General features: G+C 45.8%; 1 pseudogene across 1 annotated transcript in view; it reads right to left on the reverse strand.

Moving 5' to 3' along the window:
- The window catches only part of LOC308578100, a 65,383-nt pseudogene extending 55,945 nt beyond the window's left edge, over positions 1 to 9,438 (reverse strand). Inside the window, exon 1 of the transcript XR_014013530.1 lies at positions 9,244 to 9,438. The product of XR_014013530.1 is annotated as an uncharacterized misc_RNA (transcript). The remainder of the gene's footprint in view (positions 1 to 9,243) is intronic.
- Between the last annotated feature and the right edge of the window lie 1,253 nt (positions 9,439 to 10,691).

Raw genomic sequence — 10,691 nt, forward strand, 5'->3', positions numbered from 1 at the left:
TAGGAATCATTTGGAACAAAAATAACATCTTTGGAAGCACACTCATTTTGATCGTTGAGATTCTACCCCAAAAAGAAAGTTTCATCCTTCCCCAAACTTACAAAACTTTTTTGATTCTGTTCCACACCGGTATATAGTTGTTTTGAAATAAATCAATATTTCTTGGAGTTAACCATATTCCCAGATATTTTACCTTCTTCGCCACTTCAATCCCTGATTCTCGTTGCATTACTTCTATTGCACTTTGGTCCATATTCTTAATCATTACTTTGGTTTTTTTCTTATTTAATTGTGGGAGCCAGGAAGTCATGGAAAAGGCTTGTAGTGCCACCTGGTGCCTTGCTGACCTCGGTGACCAGCACTCTGAGCTTACAATGTATTAGAATGTATTGACCCTATAAGGAGTTAGGTTCCCCCCTCTGGGCACTGTAACCCTATATGGTTTGTGGGTGGGTTAAAGCTTGACCGGATGAGGTAACGTGAGACATTGGAATGCAGCCATGCGGCTGGAGAGAACAAAGGATAATAAAATCGGAGGAGAGAGAGGAAGGAGCTTTTTTGCCCTCCGTCCATGGAGACATTTGCCTTTGTGTGTGTTTTTTCTTTGCCTTGCACCCCAAAATGACGGCTGGTTTCCGTCAACTGGTTCCCACAAGTGGTGCCCTCTCTGAGGCAGAATAAAAGGATACGGCTGAGGTTTTTAAAAGGGAAAAAAGAAGCAACTGGAAGCAAACAGTCTGAGGCAGACTAAGAGGATTTTAAAAGAAACTGAGAGGATTTTTGATCCAAGCAGTGGTTATCATCGACTCACTACGTCCGGCAAGGATTGCAAAGCGCTCTACATCTTTAAAAAAGATCCCGGTGAGTTCGATCCCTTCTATTATATTGATTTTTGAAAAATGGGCAGCTCTTTGACTACTCCCCAACAGAAATTTTTAAAAGACTTAAAATTTCTCCTCTCCTCCAACAAACTGGAAGTTCCCGAGGGTGATTTGATACAGCTCATTCTGGCCATTGATGAACATTCTCCCTGGGACTTGGGTGTAATTGCAAATGGGACTTGGGAACTGAAACTTTGGGACAAGATTGGTGAACATTTTCATGAGCTCCCCAGCATCAGTACTCGGATTTTAAATGCATGGTGCAAGGTTCATTACGCTATGGGCTCTTTATCACCAAAAAATATCTCCCTGGCTGCATTGCCATCACAACCTCCAGCTTCTTTAATCCAGTCTGCTGTGTTAGAGTTTGTTCCAATCCTTGCCCTGCCAGCAGCTCCAGAACCCAAGCCTCCAGATTATAGTTCCTCACTAGAGGACCCAATCCTGCAAAAATATCGTGGTCTGGCTGGAAATGACCCTGCTCTTTCAGCAGCAGAACCAGCTACCCCCTTTCAACGTGCAGCCCTTGCCTGTTCCTTATCTCAGGATACCATGGCATTCCCTGTTATTGTGCCTCCTGCTGGTGCTCCAGCAGGAACTCAAGCCCAGCACCAACCTTTTGACTTTAAAATCTTGAAAGAGCTCCAATTGTCAGTCAGGACAAATGGACTGCAAGCACCATTCACACAGGCTCTTTTGGAAGCCACATTAGCCCAGCTGTTGGTTCCAGATGACATCAAGCTTTTGGCACGTACAGTTTTACCTCCATCAGCTGGTGTATTATTTGCTCATGAATGGGAAATCGCCTGTCATGGTTATGCTCCTGCCTTACTGCAACAAGCAAGAGGGAATAATCCTAATATTACCCTCGCAGATGTGATGGATGCTATGATGGGCCGTGGGCCCTTTGCTCAGGCTTCAGTACAAGCCACACTGCTGCAGATTTTATTGAGGGATACTGCTCTTGCTGCTCAACAAGCAATGAGAAAAATCCCAGAACCCACCAGTATTCAATCAAGGTGGGGTTCAATCAGGCAAGAGGCAAGAGAATCATATTCTTCCTTTATGGACAGGCTGATTACAGCAGTGAGTAGACAAATTAAAAATCCTGAAGCCAAACAAATAATTATCAAACAATTGGCCTTTGAATATGCCAAAGAGGATTGTAAGGTTGCGTTAAGACCGATAATACACAATCCTGCCACAGACACAGCAGCCATGCTTCGCATTTGTCAGTCTGGTGATACAGCCACCCACAAGATTCATCTGCTAGCAGCAGCGCTCAATGAAAACCAGCCTGTAGCCACCGATACAACGTTTCCAGCGTGGCGAACCAGGATCACCGATACCTCAGTGTGGGTAGAACGGTGGCCTCCACCAAAAGAAAAATCCGCAGCAATGGCACCATCCTGTTTCTGAACAGCTTATCTCTGAACAATTGACTTTCGGCCACATTGAACCATCTTCATCCCACTGGCTCCAGCAGACAAGGAACAGTTTGCTTTTACATTGCCAGTATATCACGATTCGCAACGTTATCAGTGGATTGTCCTCAAGGCATGCGGAACTCCCCTACACTTTGTCAACATTTTGTGGGTGAAGCATTGAAACCTTTCCACATGCGCCACCTAGAGGTGCTGCACACGAGCTGCACCTGGCCGTATTTGCTACATCGTTGCCAACAGGAATTTTATATGCTCAGGCGGAACAAGAAGAAGACTATCTGCATTATAGAATGGTTACATCTACCACATACCCCACCGAAGAACATTTATTCAGTAATTGAATCCACATCAGACATTGTTATCAAAGGACGTTCACGTGCAAATTGCTTTAGCTGATTTTATAGGTGTCATCATTTTTAACCCTCCAAAGGATGACCGTTTGACATTTCTGACACAGGTCACCTATGTTTGGCTACCCCCTTGTCTCTCACACCTCTCCCCTCTGCACTAACCCTCTTCATGGATAGAACAAGAAGTAGGGGGGTGGTGACATGGGAGGAGGGAGGAAAATGGAAATGTTTATATACCCCTCCACAGTCTTCTGCCCAGTGAGCTGAGCTAGCAGCTGTGATTCTTGCCTTTCAATCCTTTCCTACTCAACCTTTCAATCTTATTGTGGATACTCAGTATGTATATCGCCTTTTTGCTAGTTTACCAATATCTTATATAACTCCTTCCTTGGATTCTGACTTGTTTTCCTTGTTTCTTGGCCTGCAGGCCTTACTTCAGCACAGAGAATTATCTTATTATGTTGCACATCTTCGCTCCCACACATCACACCCAGGGTATTTAGCAGAGGGCAATGCAAGAGCAGATGTGGCTCTGAGGGACATTTCTACCTTTTCTCTCTTTTCTGACCCTATACTAGGTCATAACACCTTTCACCTTCCTGCGAAAGCATTGGCAAAGCATTTTTCTATTCCTTTGGCCCAAGCAAGGGATATAGTTTCCCAATGTGCTTCTTGTTCTAAATCTCAGCTGGCCATTCCTTTTGATGCTGTCAATCCTAGGGGCACGTCTGCATTGGCGTGTTGGCAGATGGATGTCACACACACACCTGTGTTGGCTCCACTCTCCAAGGTTCACCTCACGGTGGACACCCACTCTGGATTCATATGGGCTACGCCCATGAGGGGGGAAACAGCTCGGCATGTCATTCAGCACACTATCCGCTGTTTCTCAGTCATGGGTAAACCTGCGCGTATCAAAACTGATAATGGTCCAGCATATATTTCTAAAACATTTTCGGAATTTTGTATGTTGTGGAATGTGAAATTAACTCATGGCATACCCTTTAACTCCACAGGTCAAGCTATAGTGGAAAGAGCACACCTGACGTTCAAAACACTATTGCTTAAACAGCTTGGCGGCCGAAGCATACCAACGGCAGATATCCCTTCGGCTGTTCACCAAGTTCTTTTTGTACTTAACCATCTTTTATATCCACATAATAGGACCCATACTCCCGCGGAATTGCATTTTAGGAAGGAGGAGGCACTCCCCCGCCCCTTGGTGGTGTACCGACGCTTGCCTGATCCCGCGTGGCATGGACCTGTTCCGCTGATCACGTGGGGACGAGGGTACGCGGCAGTGGACGTCGAGGACAAGCCTTTGTGGGTTCCAGCTCGATGCGTGCGGCCATGGCGAGTCCCTTCAACTACAGAAGTGCCTTCCTAACCATTTGCCTTGCCATCTTTTGCTGCATCATTATACAAGGATGAGAAGCAGACGACACAATCCAGTTGCAGCCACCATATTTCACCTTATCGGCTGGCAAGCAGCTGTCGCCTGAATCCTACTCTGGCTGGCAGTATCCACGGCTCAGCCACTCTCGAACTATAAGAACAGCATTGTTGAATAAGACTTTTAGGGGAGAAAATTATCATAAGATATGGAGGAATAATATTTTTGTACAAGATATGATTAAGTTTACCAGTTTATTGCATGCTTCTAAATGTTGGTTATGTATGCACATGCCGCCCTTTGCCAGTCATTCAGGCATAATGCTTCATGGCGTGCCTGTCAATGGATCTTTTCAATTTACTGATATTATATCCCCTAAGCAAACTTTTTGGCCTCCAGTACAATTGACCCTCCATGAGCCTGCCCCCATTTGTTTTCAAATTAAAGAGGGGAAAGAATCATGGGGCATATATCCAAACTGTCAATATACATTGAAATTCATGTTTAATAGCTCTTGTTCTCTTACAGGAACATACAGTGACCAATCTCAGTGCTTTAGAAGCGATACCAGTGCATGGCTAAAAACTAGGAAAGAAACCTACCATGCAAATTGGAGTCTGAATTCTTCTATCCCTGGCTTAGCAAATGCCACAGATGAGCAATTTCATATCAGTTCCTTATTTACTGAAGCCTTTAATTGGTCCCAACAGAGTAGTAATATCAGCTATTTACTCCAAAGAGAGTTATGGTTGCTTTGTGGCGAAAAAGCATACAAAGCCATTCCTCGAAACCTCACAGGCACATGTACATTGGGTCTCGTGGTTCCGTTGTTGTATAAGGTTGATAAGTTACCATCTTCTCTTAGACTACGAAATCGTCGGGAGGTAAATTCACCCATAAATCAATATATCGGTACCCAGGTCTCTCGGGCCTTGCTGCCCTCGGTGGGTGCAGCAATGAACTATAGGGACCTCCATCGGCTAGCAAATTGGACTGAAGGATTATTCAATGATACCATAAAAGCTTTGAAGGAACTCAACCAGGAGGTGTCTGCAATGAGAGAAGTGGTTTTACAGAATCGTTATACTTTGAATGTGATTTTAGCTTCAAAAGGAGGAGTTTGTGCGCTTGTTCATTCTCACTGTTGCATGTTTATTCCTGATAATAATGTCAGCATATCTGCGACAATCGACCATATGGAAACCATGGTAGCCCACAATCCGTTTGCCCCCCCTCCTTCCGTTGATCCATGGGCATGGTTATATTCTTGGCTTCCGGATGGAAGTTGGCTTCGACATTTATTGATTTTAGTGATCATTATAGTAGTTATTTGCATTATTTTGTGTTGCTGTATACAATGTATTCCTTCTTTAATTTCTGTATGTACTGCATGGTTCTCCAGTCCGCGGCCCGCTTCCGGTCTCACAAGAGTCGCCTATCGCGCTCGATATAACCGTATTGGTACTGACATATATGACTCTGATTAAATAAATAAAGAAAGAGGGCATGTGGGAGCCAGGAAGTCATGGAAAAGGCTTGTAGTGCCACCTGGTGCCTTGCTGACCTCGGTGACCAGCACTCTGAGCTTACAATGTATTAGAATGTATTGACCCTATAAGGAGTTAGGTTCTCCCCTCTGGGCACTGTAACCCTATATGGTTTGTGGGTGGGTTAAAGCTTGACCGGATGAGGTAACGTGAGACATTGGAATGCTGCCATGCGGCTGGAGAGAACAAAGGATAATAAAATCGGAGGAGAGAGAGGAAGGAGCTTTTTTGCCCTCCGTCCATGGAGACATTTGCCTTTGTGTGTGTTTTTTCTTTGCCTTGCACCCCAAAATGACGGCTGGTTTCCGTCAACTGGTTCCCACATTTAATATAAACCCGGCCACCTTGCCAAATTCCATCTCCACATTTAAACTCTTTAAAGGATCTTCTATCGTTATTACCAGGTCATCAGCAAAGGCTTTAACTTTATATTCGTTTTGACCTACTGTCACCCCTTTTATTAATTCATTTCGTCTAATTGCACTCAAGAGGACTTCCAGAACCATTATGAATAACAGTGGCGAGAGAGGACAACCCTGTCTTATACCCTTCCATATCTTCACTTCTTCTGTTATTACATTATTCACAATCAATTTAGCTCTTTGCTCTGTATAAATCGCCCTTATTCCATTATAGAAATCGTTCCCCACTTCCATAAATTCTAAATTTTTTAACACAAATTCCCATGATATACAGTGGTGCCTCGCAAGACGAATGCCTCGCAAGACGGAAAACCCGCTAGACGAAAGGGTTTTCCGTTTTGGAGGCGCTTCGCAAAACGAATTTCCCTATGGGCTTCCTTCGCAAGACGAAAGCCCATAGGGAAATCTCCGGGACAGCGGGGAAGCGCAGCACGTCTTCCCCACTGTCCTCGGACCTCCTCCGAAGGCTGGCGGTGGTGTGGAGACCTCCTCCCGCCGCCAGCCTTTGGAAGGCTGCTCTGAAGCCTGGCGGTGGGGTGGAGAAACCTCCTCCCGCCGCCAGGCTTCGGAAGGATGCTCCGAAGCCTGGCGGCGGGAGGAGGTCTCTCTGCCCCACCGCCAGCCTTCAGAAGGCTGCTCCGAAGCCTGGCGGCGGGAGAAGGTCTCTCCGCCCCACCGCCAGCCTTCAGAAGGCTGCTCCGAAGCCTGGCGGTGGGGCGGAGAGACCTCCTCCCGCCGCCAGGCTTCGGAAGGCTCTCCGAAGGCTGGCGGTGGGGCGGAGAGACCTTCTCCCTGCGCCAGCCTTCGGGTGGCTGTCCTGAAGACTTGCGGTGGGAGGAGGGTTTTCCTTCCCACCGCCAACATTCAGAATGCTGTTCTGAATGTTGGCGGTGGGGAGGAAAAACCCTCCTCCCACCGCAAGCCCCGGTAACAGAGGAGAAGCGCTGCGCCCCTTCCCCTCTGTTCCCGTATCTGTCCTGAAGGCTTGCGGTGGGGAGAAAAGCCCTTCTCCGCACCGCCAGCCTTGAAAGCGGTTTCCATAGGAACGCATTAATTGATTTTCAATGCATTCCTATGGGAAACGGTGCTTCGCAAGACGAAAAACTCGCAAGAAGAAAAAACTTGCGGAATGAATTAATTTCGTCTTGCGAGGCACCACTGTATTATCAAATGCCTTCTCCGCATCTACAAACATTAGTATAGCTTGTTTCTCATTCCTAGCAGACAGATATTACAAAACATTTATTATATTTCTCACATTATGTTTCATCTGCCTGCCTGGAAGAAACCCTGCTTGATCATCGTGAATAAATTCTCTCAATACCTTTTTTAATCTTTTTGCTAATATTCCAGCAAAAATCTTATAGTCTGTGTTTAACAATGAGATCGTGTGTTAAATCAGAATCTTGCTTGGGAATAAGTATGATGAAGGCTTCTTTCCAAGTTTCCAGAATATCTTTTTCCTTCAAAATATTATTCATAACTTCTTTCAGTGGTACCGTCAGGGTGTGCCTCAATTCTTTGTAATAACTGGCTGTAAATCCATCTGGTCCTGGAGCCTTTCCTTTTTTCAATTCTTTTATGACCTCTATTATTTCCTCATTCTCAATTGGGGCATTCAGTCTGTCTTTCTTTTCTGTCGGGATCTTTTGCACCTTTTTTTCTTTTAAATATCTTTCTATTCTCTTCAAATTGTTCTTTTCTCTGTTGCTGTACAAATGATTATAAAAGTCCAAGAATCCTTTTCTAATGCCTTTCGGGTTCTCAATCTCTTCTCCATCCACAATAATTTTGTTGATTATGTTTTGTTCCTTTCTTTTCTTAATTTGCCACGCGAGCCATTTACCTGACTTATTGGCATTGTCCATAAAATATTCCATCAACTTCTTTTGCGCCTCTTGTATGATTTTTTGATCACCCAAGAGGTAATCGTTAATTCTCCATCTAAATGATCTTTCTTCATAACCTTTAATTTCCAATTTTATTGGACTGTGGTCTGAAATTACTCTTGGCTGAATTTCAATTTGCCGAATTCTTGGAGTTAGTTCATTCGAGACCCAAATTTGATCTATTCTTGACATTGACTGATTTGGTTCCGAATAAAATGTAAACTGTTTCTCCAGTGGATGTCTAAGTCTCCAAACATCAATTAGATTACAGTTTTTCGTCATTGAAAAGAAAGTCTTGGGTAGTTTTCCTTCTTTGCTAACCTGAAATTGTTCTTAACCTGAACTTTAGCTAATGGGGCCTCCTGCTACCATTGAGCCGCCAGAGCACGATTTCTGTTCTCATCCTGAAGCAAAGTTCTTAACCTGAAGCACGATTTCTGGGTTAGCGGAGTGTATAACCTGAAGTCTATGTAAAACGAGGTACCACTGTATATATTTAAAAATTGCATCCAATTTTGACAGTGTTATTACAAACCACTTCATTCAGCCCTGCAACATCTTGCGAAGCAGCGATATACTAATATGCATCTGTTATTATGTGACATTGGTCAAGGCTTTCTGGGAAATAATATATGATGAATTTAAAGAAAATGTTTGAAAATACATTTGTCAAAAAAGCCAGAAGCCTTCTCACTAGGTATAAGACTTCTTATGTCTGCAACGACGGCAGCAAGAATGCAACTAGCCCAATGGGGCTTAAATTGGATTGTTATGAATGAAAAAAATTAGTAAAAAAATATTTCAAAAGAGAATGCTACTTGCCCAATTAATGGGGCTTAGATCAGGTTATTCATGAAAGAAATGATAAAAAAATATTTAAAAGAAGAGAGAATGCTACTAGCCCAATTAATGTGGCTTATATTTGATTGTTATTAATAAAAAAATTAATAAAAAATAATTTAAAAAGAGAATGTCACTAGCCCAATTAATGGGGCTCATATGGGATTGTTATTAATGAAAAAATTAATGAAAAAATAATTTACAAAGAGAATGCCACTTGCCCAATTAATAGGGCTTAAATCAGATTGCTATGAATGAAAATAATAAATTCTTTAAAAGAAGAAGAGAGAACGCTACTAACCCAATTAATGGGGCTTCTAATGGATTGTGATTAATGAAAAATTAATAAAACATTATTTAACAGAAGAAGAGAGAACGCTACTAGCCCAATTAATGGGGCTTATATTGGATTGTTATCATTATCATTATTTTTCCAGGCCTTCCCATCTAGAGCCCAGAAACTCTGTAACAGTTACCTTCTCAAAGTGATGAATCGCCAGCCAGATTTCCCCTTGCGCATTGAACACACAGCCGAGGTTACTCCATGCCACAGCAAAGTTGGGTTGGGTCTCGATGGCTTTCAGGTAGCAGGCCTTGGGAGGGTCGAGAGGTAGGTAGGTACAGGGGGAAGGGGGTATTTGCACAAAAGAAAAGCAAGAGAAAAGTCCCAGTTAGCAGAGGCTTGACAACCATATGTCAGGAGTGCTCTGATGGTGTTTCCTGCTTGGCAGAGGGTTGGACTCGATGGCCCTTGTGGTCTATTCCAGCTGTATGATTCTATGATTCTACTTTAAATTTAACCATTACAGGTGGGGTTTTTTTAAAAAATTAATCCTGCTAATGTATTAACCTGTGTGCACTGCTTTTGTCAATATGCAATAAACGTTTCCCATTCTTTTTTATATTAAAACTGGAGGCATTTTTTCAGCTGCAATGGGCCTCCGGTGTCCTGTTAGTACCATTAGTTGGTACCATTTCTCGTACAGTTGATATTCCTTGCATAGATAGATTAGATCAGTGTTTCCCAACCGGTGTTCCGCGGCACACTAGTGTGCCGCGAGAGATTGCCTGGTGTGCCGTGGGAGGGAGGCGGGCGAGTCGGGCGGCGAGAGGCGGGGCGGCGGCGGCGAGGATCCGCGTCGAGCCGGGGGCGGCTCCGCGGTGGTGGTGCCGAGGTTTCTCTCTCCATTCTCCCCTCACACACACACATAGGAAATAACACAGGATCAGCTGACAGGACCCGGCCAATGGGGCGGCGGTGGGGCAGCGCGCGCAAAAGGGAGGAGCGCGAGACAGCGGACAAGGAGGTGGCCGGCATGTCCGGGCAGCAGCAGCAACAGCAGCAGCAACTCCCGGCGACTGCTCCTCAAGCCCCGGGCAACCCTACTCCCTCACCGGCCTCGGCCGCCCTCCTGCTCCACCGCCGCCGCCTCCCCCGCCGCCGCCGGCTACCTCGGCCCCGCCGCCGCTCCCTCCTCCGCCCGCTATCGCCGCCACCACCACAACAGCCGCCGCCGCCTCAGCTGGGCCCATGCCTGCCGGGAGCGGCGGCGGCAGCAGCAGCAGCAGCAGCAGCGCCCCGGCGCCCTTCCCTCACGGCGGCGACCCGGCCCTGCAGTGGCGTAGCGTGGGGGGTGCAGGGGGGGCCGGCCGCACTGGGCGCAACATCTGCGGGGGGCGCACTCGCAGCTCTCTGCCCCTCCCGAGGTACTATTTCTGGGTTAGCGGAGTCTGTAACCTGAAGCGTATGTAACCCGAGGTACCACTGTACTTCCAAGTCAGCGTGCAAGGGATTGCAGGACCGGCGGACTTGGCGGTGGGGGTGGTTGCTGGAGCCTTGTCTGTCCTTTCAGCCCCGCACCCACCGCAGACCCCTTCCTATGCCACTGGTAGCTAGGCGAGGCGGGGGGCACTGGGCGCCACA

This window comes from Podarcis bocagei (genome assembly GCF_964188305.1).
Source record: "Podarcis bocagei genome assembly, chromosome: W".
Lineage (NCBI taxonomy): Eukaryota > Metazoa > Chordata > Lepidosauria > Squamata > Lacertidae > Podarcis > Podarcis bocagei.